We start from the raw sequence: 17,290 nt of genomic DNA, 5'->3' as shown, positions 1-17,290 counted from the left end.
AGTGTTTTGTAGGAGGGCTTACAATATTGACTAGGACCTTCTGTTCACACTATATGTTGTCACCTCGTTGCACAGCTTTAGACCTGTGTGTCTGGCAGCCAGCAGCAGTGTGTTCAACAGCTGTACTGATATCTGGGTCACTGGCTGGGATGCAATCAAAGAGGGAGGTGAGGAACCATTTCTAACAAGTTATGATTGCTGTTGCTCTGATGATCACTGTTTGACTTCATTCAATCTTCATTATTCACGTTTTTATATTTACCGAAAAAGCTGATGAGACTTCATCACTTCTTGTTTTCAGTGCCTTTACCTTCCCCACAAACTCTACAAGTGTGTGGAGAACGGATAGGAATGTTGCTCATTTACATATTAATTGTAGGCTACTTCATGCTTGGATTGAGACATGACGAGATCCTGTTGTTACTGAGCACAGTGGCTGATACTGTGATAAATATGCTTACACTGAGAGGGATTTTAAAATGCATGGGGCTGTATGCAGAGGGTCGGACTCATTCATCCAGCTGTATACAGAAGGATGAATGATCATTCATTGATCTGACGTAGGAGGAGCCACCACAGTCCACAGACACTAACACACATGTTAAGGAGTGCACAGGTTGTGGTGTGACTCCTTTTAGGGTGCAAAGACAGATCTCTCTCCTTAGCCTTCATGGTAGGGGGAAGTGGCTGCAGAAATAACCGTAGATAGAGCCTCACTTCTAACAGCTGAAAGAAAATAATCATATCAGATATAGAGGGGTGCCCCTCTCTACACACCAGCAGCGGACGTGTGTAGGAGTAGGTATACAGGCAGTCCACCTCTGCTTGAGACCAACTATGACGTATGACTGAAGCAATTTTCTGCGGTGGCAGCAATACGTTTCCACACAAAATAACCACTAACCACAGCTCACTGTGACATGCTGACAAATCGTTATTTTCCCAGCCGTCAAAATGAGAAATGAAACAGTCAACCGTGAGACTTTATTTTCTTCACATGAAAGCGACAATATCAACATCAACAGAGTGTGTATATTTCTGTGAAATCCGGCTAAAAAAAGATTTTTTTTTCTCCCATTACGGAGGGCCCCTTTCTGATCAAGGGCTCCTGGGCACATTTCAGCCTCCCATCAGCCCAGTACTGTATATTCTTTCCTACAGCAATTATTGATCTGCACATATTTTAATCCTATTTAAATGTATTAAATTGTATAATTCTGGCTTAGAAAAATGGAGGTATGATATCTACAGTATTTCAGTTTGCATTTGTTTATCTAATGTGAGTCATATGTTCATGCAGGCCGAGGGCTCCAAGAAGGTGATCTTAGTGAAGGAGGCACTGTCTAAGCTCAGTAAGCTGCAGTATTCCATCGAGGAGCTCACTAAGACACAGCTGCCTGAGGGAGTGGATCCTCTACGCCTTGTTTTGACATAAATGTTTCTGTGAATGTGTAAATATGCAACTTTAAAAGTATTACATGTATGTGGGTATGTAAGAGAGAACCTGTGCAGTATATGGGTCAATGATGTGACTCTCCTTTTTTTGTGTCCCTGGGGTTTAGTCAGATTTAAAAGGGTAAAGATTTGAAAATAAATGCATGAATACGTTGCATTATGACCAAGTATGAAATGTCTGTTTTTAATCAATTTTGAGAGACTATATTAGAGGATTATGGCAAAAATGTCCCAGTGATGTAACCATCAAAACTTGAACCAAAATAATTACTTGCTTACTCCCCTCAAATTCTCAATAAAACACCACATCAACTAGTTTGGCATTATCTTACATTATCACTCTTTCATATTAAGTAAAGGTTTATGGAATACAATTGTTCTAAATATTGAAAATAATTTGTGGAATCATGTCAAGTCACGTGAACCACATTAAGTGTCTCAAAGTATAACAGTCATTTAAGAGGCCATTTAGTTGTGAAGAAGGTCATATAACAGGAAGTGGTTTTACAGAGAAGAACCCCTGATGACCACACCTGCTGCCTCACAAGGTTAGAAGCTCTTAACAATTACTCATAAACTGACGTTTTGTTTGGACTTAGTCAGGTTTGCTCAGTTTACATGTCCAATGGCGTAACCCTAGAAAAACATTGTTAATTCATAAGAATTCATTAAAATAAATATGTACTTCAAGAATTACATTTCAAACATTGAGATCAAAGCCATGTGCTTACACAGGTGTCAAATTTGGTTTTAAAATGAAATGTCAAAATTGAGCCACCTGACCTCTTTATAATATAATAACATCATTTCTGAGCCACCTGACCTCTTTATAATATAATAACATCATCTCTGAGCCAGAACCTCTGAACTCTGAAATGATGGAGGACTGGAACCAGTTCCTTTTTCTAAACTGAAATAACATTAAAATCCAAGTTTACTGAACCTTGTTGACTGTCATATTTGATTTTTCAGTGTCCATTTTTTCAACAATCAATGGTGTTTGACTACAGAAGGAACATGGTCAGACAGTGTATCAGATATTTATGAAAAATACTGGTTACATCCATTGATGCAACCCAGTGTCCAACAGGTGTAAGCAGTATGTTTTCAAAAAAATCTGATTATGTATAGGAAAATAAACATGAACTAAAATGTGGAATAAATGTAATCAACTTTGGCAATGCAACAAAATGCCTGCTCAATATTGACAAAACACATTCAAATTTAAATGAAAGAATACTCCAAATTCTTTTCTTTTAATTTGATGTTTTAAAATGAAGAAATTATTTTTATAAATGCACTTAAATACACTGTGGGTGATTCAAGTATTTGATATTTATATTTCTTTGTGGTTACACCATGGGAACTTTCATGAGCCCTCAGTCTTACTTTTGGTTTAAAAAAATGTTGCAAATATTGAACAATAATGGTGGTAGGGAACGAGATACAGTTCAGTATTCCCTTCGAAATAAAATATTTTTTAAAATGTTTTTTAAAGATTCTGATCTACTTTTATACAACACCAGCATGTATATCATCATAACATTACTTTCACAAGTTGTCAGGTATCATGCCTGACTTCAGACATAGAGCAGTTTTAAATTAATGTAATACTTAATTCAGTACACTGTTCACATTCCCTCCTGAACAACTTCTCAGGCCCACAAGTCTTGTCTTGCTTCATTTCCTGCAAACAGGACCTACAGTAAGACTTTAACATGTCACAGTAAAAAAAAAAAAGTGGAGGTGTAGATAATAAAATTAATCATGGCTTACTCTGACACACAGAACCACTGTTAATGTTATTTGTACCACCTGTGCTTTCCTACGGAGCCTGTAAAGGGACATGGGGAAAAGAAAAAAAAAGTAAATGTTTCTGGTGCGACCGGAAAGATACTTTCTCATGCTCACAAGATACTTTCTCGTGAGCATGGGAAACTTTTCTTGTGAGCACGAGAAAGTTTCCTGTGTGCACGAGAAACCAACGTTTTTTTTTCTTTTCACCATGTCCCTTTACGGGCTCCGTACTTTCCTTACAAAAATGTCAAAATATCTGCTGTGAAAAAGACCTACTGGGATCTACTTCAACCTGCAGTGTCTAAAACTGTTGCAGTACAGATACAACATGATGCTAATTCTTTGGAATAGCTAAACATTCATTCATTGTTCATAGTATTCATATATTATTTATTCGTGACTTATTTTCCTGTTTTAATTTTTTCCTCACTGATATTCAATATCAAAGGTACATTCTTTGTTGTAGGCTTGTTGGTCACATCCTGGCATTGTGTTACCACGGCTAGTAGACATTTAACAAAAAGTACAAAAATACTGACACTGCGATTGTTAAAAACACACTTTTCCCGAGCCACTATTCTTAAAACATTTTGATGGGCCTTTTTCATGGCAGGCATTGTCGCAGCAGGAAAAGCACAGGTGGAACTAATCCCATTAACGACGGCTGCCAGCAGCAGACACAATGCCAGAGCTGGAACTGGTCCATCTAAATTAAATACAGCAGTTATTAATGCTATTAGTATCACCTGCGTTCGACAAGTCAAAGTGTCCCCAGTGAGAAAGGCCCACTGTTGTTGCTGCCTCTAGTTTTGCTTGATTTGTTGCTTAAAATCTATCATGTTTGAACCTTTTTATGCAACAAATGCACATTTCATTAAGATGTATGGGGGGTGCCCTTTCCGGCCATATTGATGTTGTTAGATTTGGCTCATTAAATACTGTGTCTAATACAGTTGGGAGATAACATTCCTTCCATAACATTTCTTCTTGCATAATGTTAAAATAGCCTATTTTTGGTGTGTATATTCTGTTAAAGAACAGGTTCATACATTTTCAAGTCTGTCTGAAAACAATAGTCTGATGCCCAAATGAACATTGAAGCATGTTTTTCTTTTCGTAAAACTTTGGAAACCTTTTCATACTGATCATTAGAAAATCCCTTCATAAAGCAGAATCAAAGTACAAAATCCACAAGCTCCTTCAAAGTTCATCTGACAGTAATAGGAAACTTCAGCTGTCCAAATGAGTCAAATCAAGCATATATCTTTCAACGTTACAGTCTCTTTAGGGCAATAGTCCCTCTTTGTGTTACTATACTTATACTGCAGCTCAACAGGGAAACATTGTCCGAATAAACGCAAAGAGGGAATTTGACTTTAAAAAGATTGTAAATGTGACAAATATCCACTTTATATGACTAACTCAGACTGAGTTGCCTCATATAAGCCTCAGATTAACTTTTAAATGCATTATTGCACTTACATTGAAATCATATTTGAAGGCCAGTATTAAATTGTTTTATTTCTATATATTTTGTTTCCCAATGTGAAAGTCTAAAAATACTGTTATATAATACTGGAATAAAATTCTAGTGGGAATTATTTTATTCATGATTTGACTAAAAGTATTCACATTTAAATATAGTGAGCATAAATAATACTGGAATCATTTTACTCCTTGCAAACTGTGCTCTAGGTATAAGAAAATACTGACAGTCATGTTGATATTTATCCACCAGGGGGTGTTTTCTGTCCAATTTTCACATTCTACAAAGCACTTTCTTTTTCAGTCTTTTGGTTTATACATAATCCAGAAGTGATGAAGGGAAAATTAAACATTTAAAAAACATCAACTTGTGGATCCACAAAGTAAATGTTTTTGTTTGTGGAAGTCTTGAAAATGTCTCAAACATTGTGTTAAAAACAGTCATAAATATCCATCACACTCTGCCTGACTCATGCATTGCAATTGCTGTTTTAAACAGCACCTGCTTTGCTAGGACACAGCGCATGTGTGCATCTCACCCAGGGTCAATGACATACAGTAAACACAGACAGATAGGTGTGTACCAAGTGGAGCACTTATGCAAAATATACACTGGCTATACATATCTTCCCTATAGAGCCTCAAATCACAGTGATGCCAACAAATACGCAGCAGGAAAGTGATTTCCACAACAGATGGCAGGAGGCAGCCGATGCTTCCTAGAACAGCAACCGGGCAGCTGGTTTGTTTATTTATTATCAACTCTGTCCTGTGAGCATTAATCACCTGCATCGCTCTGCCTTCTGGCTCAGGTGCCACTAAAGCCCACAATGCGTCTGACATGCAGGAAAACAATGAAACTGCTAATACAAGGCAGATTAGATTGAGTAATAACACGCTGGATGTGAGATGATGTAGTTGCTTCAGGAAGGAAAATAGTCTAGAGCTTTGATCAGGATGCAAGTTTTGAGACTGTGAGCCTGAGGAGGTCCTAAACTGAAGCAATATTTTAAATTAGAAAACTAAATTTCCCTATTTGCCATTCTTCAGAAAGGAGGGAAACTATGTGCTACCAATGCAACGTATATATTGTTCATGTTTTGTCCTCTGCTGTATGTGTTCATGTTTTTTCCTCTGCTTTCAATGGTGATTAATGTAACAAATTGTGCGAGAAAAAGTTAAGCTTCATTTTGATATATTCCAAAGTTACAGTCTAAATTACCTTGCTTACCTTGTTTCCCCAAATTGAGGTTCCTCACCTATCTGTGGTGGAAGGATATATATTGTTTTGGCATGTATGTCTGACAATAAAACCTAAGAAGAATATGATAAGCAACATTGAAAGGATTTTTTTTTCTTTGCAGATTTGATAGCTGGAGCATTTTTTGCAGTCTGTGTTTTTGGACATTAATATTTTGGTAACAACACTCCGATTCTGGGTGTTTTGAGGTTGATGTCCAGCTGTCCATGTCCTTGGTCCTGCCTTGGTGCCTGACATGGAATATGGTTTGTGTCTGTGTTTGTTTGGTGGGTTGTGAAAAAAAAGAGAGATTGGAAAAATGCGTTCCAGAGATTTCCTTTGAGATATCCTGAAAGCAGGTTGTGGCTCATAGCTGTCAAAATGGACAAATTACAGTGTTTGCAAGGCTCAGTAGAAGAAGGGCTGCGAGAAAATGTCACCAGTTGAGCTGACAACACTTGACGATGGGGTCATTGTGAATAAATACATTTTGGTTCACTCTGTAATATGACTACTTGACACACGTGACTGCTAGAATGTATCCCTCCGCTGCAGCTCATGAAAGAACATCCTGAGACACAAAAAGAGAGAACGTCACTCTAAACAGACTGTAACATTGGAATATATTTAGCTGATCCAGGCTGCTGAGATATCAATTTAGCAACTGAACTTTGGAATTCATATTTACACAGAATGAGGGCTGTGGATTTTGTCCCCAATTTTTTACAGTGTAGGAGTGTTCCCAGAGAATAGTTTCAGAGTTAATATACAGCAATTAATTCAAATTCATGCGTACGTACCCTAGCCTATCCTGTAGGTGGCCTTTGTAAAACAGACAGTCAGTTCCATTGAAGAGAAAACAGTTTTTTGAGTGTTTTGAGTTTTTTGAAACAAGACCAACTTTAGTCGTTGTGTATGCATAACGCCTAAAGCTGGGTGATTTGGCCCTTTGCTGAGATTGTCAACATCACCGCCATAATGGACTGGGAAAGACAAGCCTGTAAACAAACACAAGTAAATGGCAGAGCTGTTTTTTCTGGATAACGTTTACATTTCTTAAGCAATTTCAATTAGTCATTTTTGTATTCAAGGATGATAAAGATGAGAAAATCAAATGGACCTCTGTAAATGTAGCTAAAATACAGCAATCCCAATATGAAACATCCTGTTCAACACATTTAACTGTATGCAGCCGAAGGCTTGACTTTTTTGTTGTTCTTTGCATTTTACCTCAGCAATTTCTCCACTTTGCCAATACTGCCCTTGCCAATCTATTCCCTAAAGACTCGCGGCTCTCATTGTGCTCATTGCAAAGCAACGGTGCCTGGTTCGCTTGAAAGAAAAAAGAAAAATAAAACTCTTGTTTTTATGTGGGAAATCTAAGGCCTTGAAAAAGTCATTGTTCGCTGTGAGTGCAGCAGACAATATTGAACTGAAACAAACCTGCAATAACCTCGCATGCTGGTGTGTGTGTGTGTGTGTGTGTGTGTGTGTGTGTGTGTGTGTGTGTGTGTGTGCACACAGTGAGTTGAATCAGTGGGAATAAAGGTGATAATGTTGCTAATCAATGTTGCTCTCTGGCTTTTCTCCCAGCAGCACTCACTGTGAGATGAATTTGCCAACTTCTCCCAGACATGATTAAAAGCTACAGCAGGATTAACTCTTTGTTCTGTACAATAGGCTTTGTGCTTTTTGTAATATAGTTTGGCCCGTAGAGATATGATGCACACCTGGGATACCTTGGGTTATGTAGGTTTTCTTTCAGAAGGTTTAAGACAAGTGTATTATTTTTGCCTTAAAGGGATACACCACTAGTTTTTACAGTGGGGATGTGACACACTGATTCTCTCTGGCAGGTATTAGTTTCAGTTTTTCATTTAAATTGATTAGACACACCTTGTGTTTACTGTCTCATTAATATAAGGCTGTATTCACAAGGTACATTGTCTGCCAGTAGCAATACTGGTTCATAAAGCCTTTCTATGCAGCCTGAACCCACTCAGGATTTACCAAAACTAATTATGCATAAACAGAGTCTCAAGGCAGTTTGTGAAATAGTCCAAAATTTAATTTATAGATTTGTGTGCATGGATACAAATTTTCAACTTTTTTCGTGACACTCAGCACGACTTTCAAACTAATGTATTTCAATTAGAAGTTTCTTACTTGTACTCTATATAGATGTCATGGATGGCGTCTGTCACTCAAACATGTGGCACATAAGATACATTTCCAGTTGAAATATGTTAGTTTGAAAGTTGTGCTAATTTTCACAAGAAAAAAAAAAGTCTTGTCCATGTACACAAATCTATAAACAAAATTTCGGGACTATTTCACAATCTGCTGTGAGACTCTGCTGATGCACATTATAAAATATTTTAATCTTTTTTTTCATTTCCAATTATTGATGAGTGCATTTCCAATTATTGATGAGTGCATTTAGAGTAGAAATACACAAATACAATATTTTTTGTTCTTGGAGCATCACTGGGTTCTGAGCAGGCTTCAGCTTACTCCTCTGATGGTCTTTCATAATTCTGCTGCTAATGCACAAAAATGCAAATCAAGTCAAAAACTTTAAGCGCTATTCTCTTTTAACATAACTATTTAGTCTTTTAGGATGTGATCTTCTTGTAATGGATTTGAAATGAAGGCAGAAATTTGATCAAACAAGCAAACACTTGCGTAGCACACATGTTTTGGATTAGGAGAAGTGCGCCGGCTGAGCCAACTGCTGAAGTGAGCATTCATATTGTCTGATCTGTGATGTCAGCGTGTATTTCCAGGCAGCAGATGGTGACAGTTTGCGTCCTTAACTTCTGCACGCATACACACATGCATACGTACACACACACACCTCAACTATACAAACTTCCACTTCACTGGGATAGAAAACAAATTCATGCCCTTCACATATCTACACCAACAGGTACTGTACACCACTCACTTGAATTAATAACGCACACACACTCACACACACACACATCTCCAAGTGACAAAACCCTGTCTGTATCGACCATGACATCAGTCCTGTTTCCTGTGGATGAGAAGGGAACTGCGGATGACAGATTGATTGAAAGATCTTCCTCCCTCCCCCATCCATCATTTCTGCCTGTTTATCATCTTCTAGCTGTTCAATCTATCTGCTGCAAAGAAAGAGAAAACCATTTAGGCCAGCCCTGACCATCAAGTCACCCAGAGGCTTTTTAGACAACACACAGCTGGGGCTCTGGCATAACTTCCTGTACAGAAAGCAAGAGGACCATGATTTGTTTGGCTTAAATTAATACAAAGTGCAATTTACTTGACCTCGTTTGTCTGAATATTCACATAGCAGACATCCTCCTCCTGATGGTGATGGAGACTGAATGTTATTAGCTCCGTGGCAGTCAAGCTGCTTGATAATCTAATGCCAAAAATTCTGTACCTAAGTGAGCGGCGAAGCTTTATGAGAGCGAGGAAGCCCAAAATTAAATCTGAAGATATGGAAGAATTTTTCTAAGCTCCACTAAGATGATGTGTCCTAGCTGATGGTGTGGGAAGTAAGCATGAGATAAATGGAAGCTGAGGTAAAACTGCAAAAGTACAACGTGTGCGTCACCCCTTTCAGGTTGCTGTAAAACTCGCCAACTCACAAAATTCACATTAATATCTGCTTATTTGTTCGCTCTATTATGTCTGCTACTTTCTATCACGTCGCAAAATAAACACACCATGAACAACAAAAAGTACACACAGATGGACATTTTCAGACTATAGCAATTAAACACCTACACAGAATCCTTGTGGGCAAACAAACACAAACTGACTCAGAAATGTTTGAAGCTAAATGCATGTTTGGTAACTTCACCTGACCTACTATGAACCCTCTATTCAATGCAAAGAAATTGTTTAGAAATTGTACATTCTTATGGCTTGAGTTGTACAATCCCCTTAGCAACAGAAGCGTAACAAGAGATCTATAGAAAGCCCTTGAGCTCTGCAAGCATGTGGGTATAGTCACAACTGGGGGCACTGTCTAATAAGGGTAAAATATGGGTAAAATTCATTTTCACCCATTTAACGATTAGATATTTAAATCTGATTACACTAATATGTTTACCATCCCACTAAACTCCTAAATGTACTCTCAATTTAATATAAAATTTAATATATTTTTTTAAAACTATCCCCAGAGCTGCACCACGGAGCTTGATACCAATCAACACCACAGTTGTAGTTTTCATGGATTCAATTAGTGTGTGTGTGTGTGTGTGTGTGTGTGTGTGTGTGTGTGTGTGTGTGTGTGTGTGTGTGTGTGTGTGTGTGTGTGTGTGTGTGTGTGTGTGTGTGTGTTTGCTCAATAAATCAGTTGAACATAATACATCTTAATGAGTTTGCAAGGAAATAGCAGATATAATAGTAAATAAAAGTTTTGAAATGCCTCACAAAGTGCACTGTCTTTGTTTCCATAGCAATGTTCAATGAGGCTCATGGGTAATACAACTGACAAAGAAACCCTTTGATTATAATTTATATGGATTGACCATAACATTAACCTACTGTATTGTTGAGTTATCAAGGACACTTTCGTTTTCATGTTGAGAAATGTTGAGAATATCATCAAAATCAACAGTGAGGAAGATACTCCCCAGCAGCAGGTGGTAGATAGCTGCTGCGAACACTTTTGGTTTAATGGGTCCATTTGTGAAATCTTTGCAACCTGCATGTTTTCCCTTTGTGCATTCTTCATTTACTGGGTTTGTTTTGAATTGAGTTAGGGGATTGTACAACTCAATCCATAAGAATGTACAATTTTTATGCAATTTATTTCCATTGAATAGAGGATTCATAGTAGGTCAGGTGGTAAATTCATCTCTATGGAACAGTGTTTCCTATAACTCCTGCAGAAACGTACATTTTTGTTTTTGTCATATACTTTTTAATGTATTTAAACATTTTTAAAACATATTTTGAACACAAAATAACAAAATAACCTACAAAAAATACATTAAACTATCAGAAAACAACGTTCTTTATTATTGTATGTACCACTGAGTTACTCAGGCAGGTTGGAAAGCACAAATCGAGCTGTTTACGCCTGTGCAGTGAGCTGAACATTTGAAGAATTTGTAAGGCACTTCCCCAGAGAAATATCCACAACAGTGCTGTAAGACTTCTCTACGTCACCAATACCCATTAGAAATTAATGTCAGGGTCAAAGCTGCGAGCATCCATCTTCCTTTATCCTTGAAACAGTAAAACGATAAAGTAATGAATGTCAGCAAAGAGCTTAAATCAAAAGAAAGAGGGACTAGTGAAAGGTCTTTGAATATCAAAGAAATGCTTGGTAATCTACTGTATGTCACAGTAGAAACTAGCATATAATGTAAAATGTGGACTGAAGTGTATATCGCCTGTGAACTATGTTCTTCGTTTACAGCAAAAAGAGAACAGAGACAGAAAATAAGCACAAGTAAATATTTTCCAGTAAGTACCAGTCATTTCATTTTATTGTTTGGATTTTCCAATTCCCTTAACAGTATATGATCACATCTTCCATAGTTTATCCAGTACATCAGTGACAGTCACCTGTCTGCGAATACAGCATGTCTTTATATCATCAGTGAAAACAGACTATGTTTAAATAAGGTGTGTCATGCAATCTTAATATATCCTGCATACAATTCTAGACAGTTACCCAGTTTCACATCATTTCTCTGCACACATTTTCTGACGCTATCCACTTATAGCTCATGAATGAATAAATACATTCCAAGAATGATCAGAATTAAAATGCCTCAGTAACTTTATTGCAGGTCTGATGTTTATTGTTAGAGACAACATAGTCTTTAATGACACACAGCAGACCTTGTGCTTCATTGTGCATTGCAGATCTTTGAAGGCAAAGTGAACTTTTTTATTTTTTTATTTTAAAAAGTCCTTCATTGGCCAATATGTGTCTGAGGACGTCCAGCAGGAGGAGTATTGTAATTGAACCCTAATTTCCATACAATGATGGGACTCCACTAACCCTGTTCTGTCTGTACTTATTAGAGCCACTGAGGTTTTTGTGCTTGCCGTCTAATCCTAGTTAAGCCCGTCGGGTTCTTTGCCGCAGCTAAATGGGGTTGTCCACCGTTTGATATGGAGTGACCTTCTCTGTGGCGGAGGAAACTGAATTAGCTCTGCGAGGCCAAGGTCTCTGTCCTGGTATTGCTTTCTCCTTCATACATTCACACCTCCTGAGTCCACATACTACTCCTGCTTTTTTTTGTATAAATTGATTTACTCTAAATGATACGTCTACCATTGTGAGACTAATGTCACCCACTGTTTCAGTGACTGATAGTAACAATCTGAGCAAAAGTACAAAATGTCTGAGGATGACAAAGTGGTAGCAATTTTATATTGAACACCTTCATTTTCTGTATCTTAGTGCTTTTTACCATCCACTTTCCCTCTCTTCCCTGTTTTGTCTCTTTTATGAGTATTTCATCTTCAGTCATTCTTATTCTTCTTCTTTTTCTCAGTCCATCTCTATGTCTAAATCTCTCCTTCCTCACTGGATGGTATTCTTTTTTCTTATTTTTCTATATAGAAATATATTTATATGTTTCTTTTTTAGAATATTACTTGAAATGAATAATTTGTCCTAACAAATAAATCAATTTAATAAATACATGTAGAACAAATTAAACACATTTTCAAAGAAATCAAGATCAAAGTCAAATAAAATGTATTATTTGTGTTGAATGAAATATCTGATGGTATGTGACGTTCATGACATTTTGGGAAATAAGCTTACTTGCTTTCTTGTAGAGTTAAATGAGAAGATCAACACAACTGTCACATCTTTACGGTAAAACTGCTAACCTGGCTCTGCTAGAAGGTAACAAAATCCGCCTTCCAGCACTTCTAAAGCTCACATTAATATGCTACATATGTTTATTTCTTGGCCTGGAGCAATAACCTCCTGGAGCCTCCACCAGTTGCCCGGCAACTTTTCCCCAGGCAGAAAAGTAGAAATGTTGTTTTTTTTTAATTAAACAAATGATATATGGTGTTAATTATAGAGCTTCAGATGTGCTGGTGGGCATATTTTGTTACCTTTGGATGTAAGGCTACCCTGCTTAAAAGCTTTAAACTGTTTCTAGATGGCTTTTGACTTTATTTTCACACTTCTTCTTTTTTTTTTTTTTTTACACCTTTCCCAGTTTTAAACAAAAACAAATAAGCCATTTAATTAAGATTGAAACTCTTCAAATACAATTTCTCTGAACCTCTCTAAAAAACCAATTAGCACTTCACAGATCCCGAGGACAAAGGCAGAAACCAATAACAGTCTCCATGGTGAGTGCTAACCAGTGACTGTATGGCATTCTTCCTATTGGATCTGTAATTGGGCTGCAGCTGAGGGTTTGATCATGAGGGGTTTGATAATACTGTACCTACAGTAGATTTGATCAAGGACACTGTGAGGACAGTTCACACATGACACACAGTCTCGCCTGGAGAATGGAATGAGGATATTGAGTGGTGCGTGTAATAAAGCTGTCAGTGTGCGTATGTGTGTGTGTGTGTGTGTGTGTGTGTGTGTGTGTGTGTGTGTGTGTGTGTGTGTGTGTGTGTGTGTGTGTGTGTGTGTGTGTGTGTGTGTGTGTGTGTGTGTGTTAGGCTAGGATGCGGGATGCGGTCATCGTACGTCATTCTCCAGATTTTCCCAAGAGTTTCTGATGAGGTTCTATTTCTTTTGCCACTATCCTCAAAATTATTTATTTCTGCAGTGTATGTGCCTCCCGTGGTTTTATACAAACTCATTCTCCTACGCAGATGCTGTGAAATTGCTTTTATAGTTGCGTTTACCTGTGCCTGTGATGCTTACTGAACACACACACACATGCATGCTGCACAGGTACTTGCACATATAACTCAAAAATACTCAAAATTTATATCAATCAGTATATTCTCTCACTGCGAGTATTTCGCAGTGTGTGTATCATTTTTAAAACATCCTCTCATTTTCCTTTCATCTCTGCTTTTTTTACCCTATCATTTATTTCCTCTCTCTATCTTTTCCTTTCTCCTTTGCTCTCTCTTTCAATCTGTTAGCTGCCATCCCTCCCCTCCCTTTCCTCCTTTCTGCTTTCCTTCTCCATCTCTTTTAAATCTTCACCAATCAGCAGCAGAGGGGAAGCTATTTTCCAGCTGTTTGCCAACACCAGCATCTGCAATTTAGGATCAGGGGTGCTGTTGTATACACCTCAAAGCACAAATGGGACAAAAAAAAAGTGGGTAATGTGGCCTCTACTGGACTAAAAGGCTTTTCTTGATTATCCGCCAGAGGAATCTGTTTGCAAATCAACATGAACACTAATGTATACACTTGTTTTATTTGCTGGAAAGACGTTACTGAGCTCTTGGCATCTGTGTGATCTTTGTCACTCTCTTCATGTTTCCCTTGAGAAGCTGATGTTTGTCGAACAGTGCATGCGTTGTTGCCAAGGTTGATTAATCTGATTTAGAGTTAAAAACTGCTCTCTAATTGTCTCAAATGGTTTCCCTTAACAGCATTTTCCCATTTGTTAATGCAGTTGCAGCGTCACAGGCTATAAACAAGAGAAATATCACAATTTAATTGCAGGCTTCTGTTGCTGGCCAGATGACAGGATCACAGCGCTATTAAAAATGATGGTGACCGTATAATTGTGATGAATGTAGTGTGTTGTGTGTGGTGCTAATGGAAACACTAGCCTCTGGGCTACAGTAACCCACCGGCTAACCCTCGCCGTGCCCTGAGGAGGTAATGAACTCAAGCAGTCAACTCAATTCCCCAGCAGTCACAAGGTATTTTATGATTATGATGACACACCACTGGACAGCCTGAGATTCCCCTGGTGTGCACATGTGCAGAGAAATATGCACTTTTTTCTAAAGTGAAAATTCATTCCTGCCATCTTCACATTTTTGCAGAGCAGGGAGACAAGGGATTGATTTCTTAATCACAGACAATACAATCTTTAATTTCAACACATCAAAGAGCTGTGTCTTCCTCGCAGTCCCAAACCTTTCTTTTATTTCCTCCACTGAACTTCAATTTTTCTCTGGAGTGTAATTTCTGTGAGCAGTACGGATTCTTCACCCTTTCATGTCTGTGCTGATGTTGTTTTTGATGCCACTGTGTGTGTTAAAAACATTTAAAGATGAAATGTCCAGAAGATGATTTAGAATTTTCATTATTTGCTTTCCCCTTAATATCTACAAATGCTCGGGCAGATTTATTTTGGCAGAATCCTCTATTGTTTTATATATTGGCTTGATGTAATAAAATGTGAGAACAACATCAGCAATTTTCTAAGTGAAACTCAATTTCAGCAGCAGCAGAAAGCATTCCTTGTGGAGCACGCTATAGCTGCAATTTTTCCATTTTTTATGTCTCACTTCAGTACAGTCCATTAAAAGCATTTGCTATCAAGGGAGCTTATTACAAGGAAGAAAATCACCATGATCCTTTCATTTCCACCTGCTAGCGTGTGTTTCGTGTAATGGCAGCCATACGCTTTGACATGTTTGTAAAATAATCTGTGCTGTGACCCTTTTCTGACAAGGGGTTATGAACAAAACCATTTTCCTGCTGTTTTACAGTCTCCCCAATGATTTCTGCTCCTGCTGGCTGGGTGCATTTGCTGCGTGCCCCGATCCGTCTCAGCATGACCCCGAGGTCGGCCTGTAATGCTACAGCAGCGTTTTCATGCACGGAAAAGAGGCCTAGTCTATGTTTTTGTTTTATTTGGTTAGTGTACATTGATGGATGGGATGCATCATGCTTGGCTTTAAAGAAAATGGTCATCGTCTCAACAGTGTTTACGTAATTCATCACTAGTACTAGTACACATTTACACACATGCATTAGAGCTCACCTTTTGCTGCACAAGTGTAAACACTCACACTCTGTAAATCAGAGATATTTTAAGAGGTTTATGAATTTGTTTTCTGTATTGAAAAATCCTTCAGGAATCCTTTGTTGAAAGCTTTTGTTATAGTTTATAGTTATCAAAGTAAAGGCCTGACTCTCAAATCAAACCTTGAATTGTTAAATTGAAATTGAAATTTTCTACGAAACTTTAATTTGCAGTGATTTCAAAACAAATTGGAGCTTTGATGTTCCACTCACTGTACAGAATGTGAGTGCTTGTAATTGCATGCCTTCCATTCATACAGACCTACTGACCTCCATCATTAAATTAGAAGCAAACCCTCATACACAAGCCCTGTGCCTTGTGTCCAACCAAGGGAAATACATTTATTTGCTTTCTTGTCGACAGATGGGGAGATAACAAGAATGAAAAAAGAACAATTTGTCATTTCATGGCAGTTATGTGTGAACGCTGTTAGAAGACAAATTGTCATTTTTTACACTTCCATTTATTATTCGGATTAAGATAACAAGATATAACATCTAGAGGTGTATTCACTTGTTGTTTCCCCTGTTTCAAGTCTTTATACTAAGCTAAACTAACTGACGCTAGCTCCAGCTTCATATTAAACAGACAAGTATGACTAAACTGATATCTATCTCTCAGCAAGACAGCAAATAAGCACATTTTCAAATCTTTCAGTATTCTGTTTCATAGCCTAAAATGCAGCCTAAATCTCAAGCTTATCAACTTGGTTGCTCTGCTTTCCTCTCTTTTTACCTGATATAAAAAACCTTTTGCTGCTTTATGTGCTGTAAAAAAAAAACTTTAAAAAACGCACTAGTCTGAAGATTTTCTTTTCTTTTGTACTTTGAACCATGTAGTCTAGTTTAAGGTGTAACAAATATTCTAACTGTTTAGTCAAACAGATGATCAAATCTGATTTACAGGGAGATTCTATTCATTTACACAGTATCAGTATCTCTCTTTAACAAATGTGTCACATTTCCATCTGTGTAAACAGAGCCAATCCATTAAATGTCACCTGCTCATGCGTAAAATGCAGCCATGCTGGATTTCACTGTCAGCTCTCGTGGACACCTGATCTCCTGTGGTTAGCCACTGATCCAGCCATGGGAAGTTCAGTACACATAACGCACATAACACACACTCACATACACACAAAACACACTTGACTGAACACTTCACCTCCCATGTGGCTCTCCACAGAGGCTCCTTCTATCTCCTCCATGCTGAGATGCACAGGCACACATCCTTGACACTCATACAATTAGATATATCCAACCTACAACATACAGTCACATATACATTCATATAGAGAACCACAGATGCATACAAACTTATATACTTAATGTATTTCAATACAGAAAAGACAGCCTCCACCCTACTGGGAATG

This window comes from Scomber scombrus, chromosome 21 (genome assembly GCF_963691925.1).
Source record: "Scomber scombrus chromosome 21, fScoSco1.1, whole genome shotgun sequence".
NCBI lineage: Eukaryota > Metazoa > Chordata > Actinopteri > Scombriformes > Scombridae > Scomber > Scomber scombrus.
Note: the sequence above shows the minus strand (reverse complement) of the source record.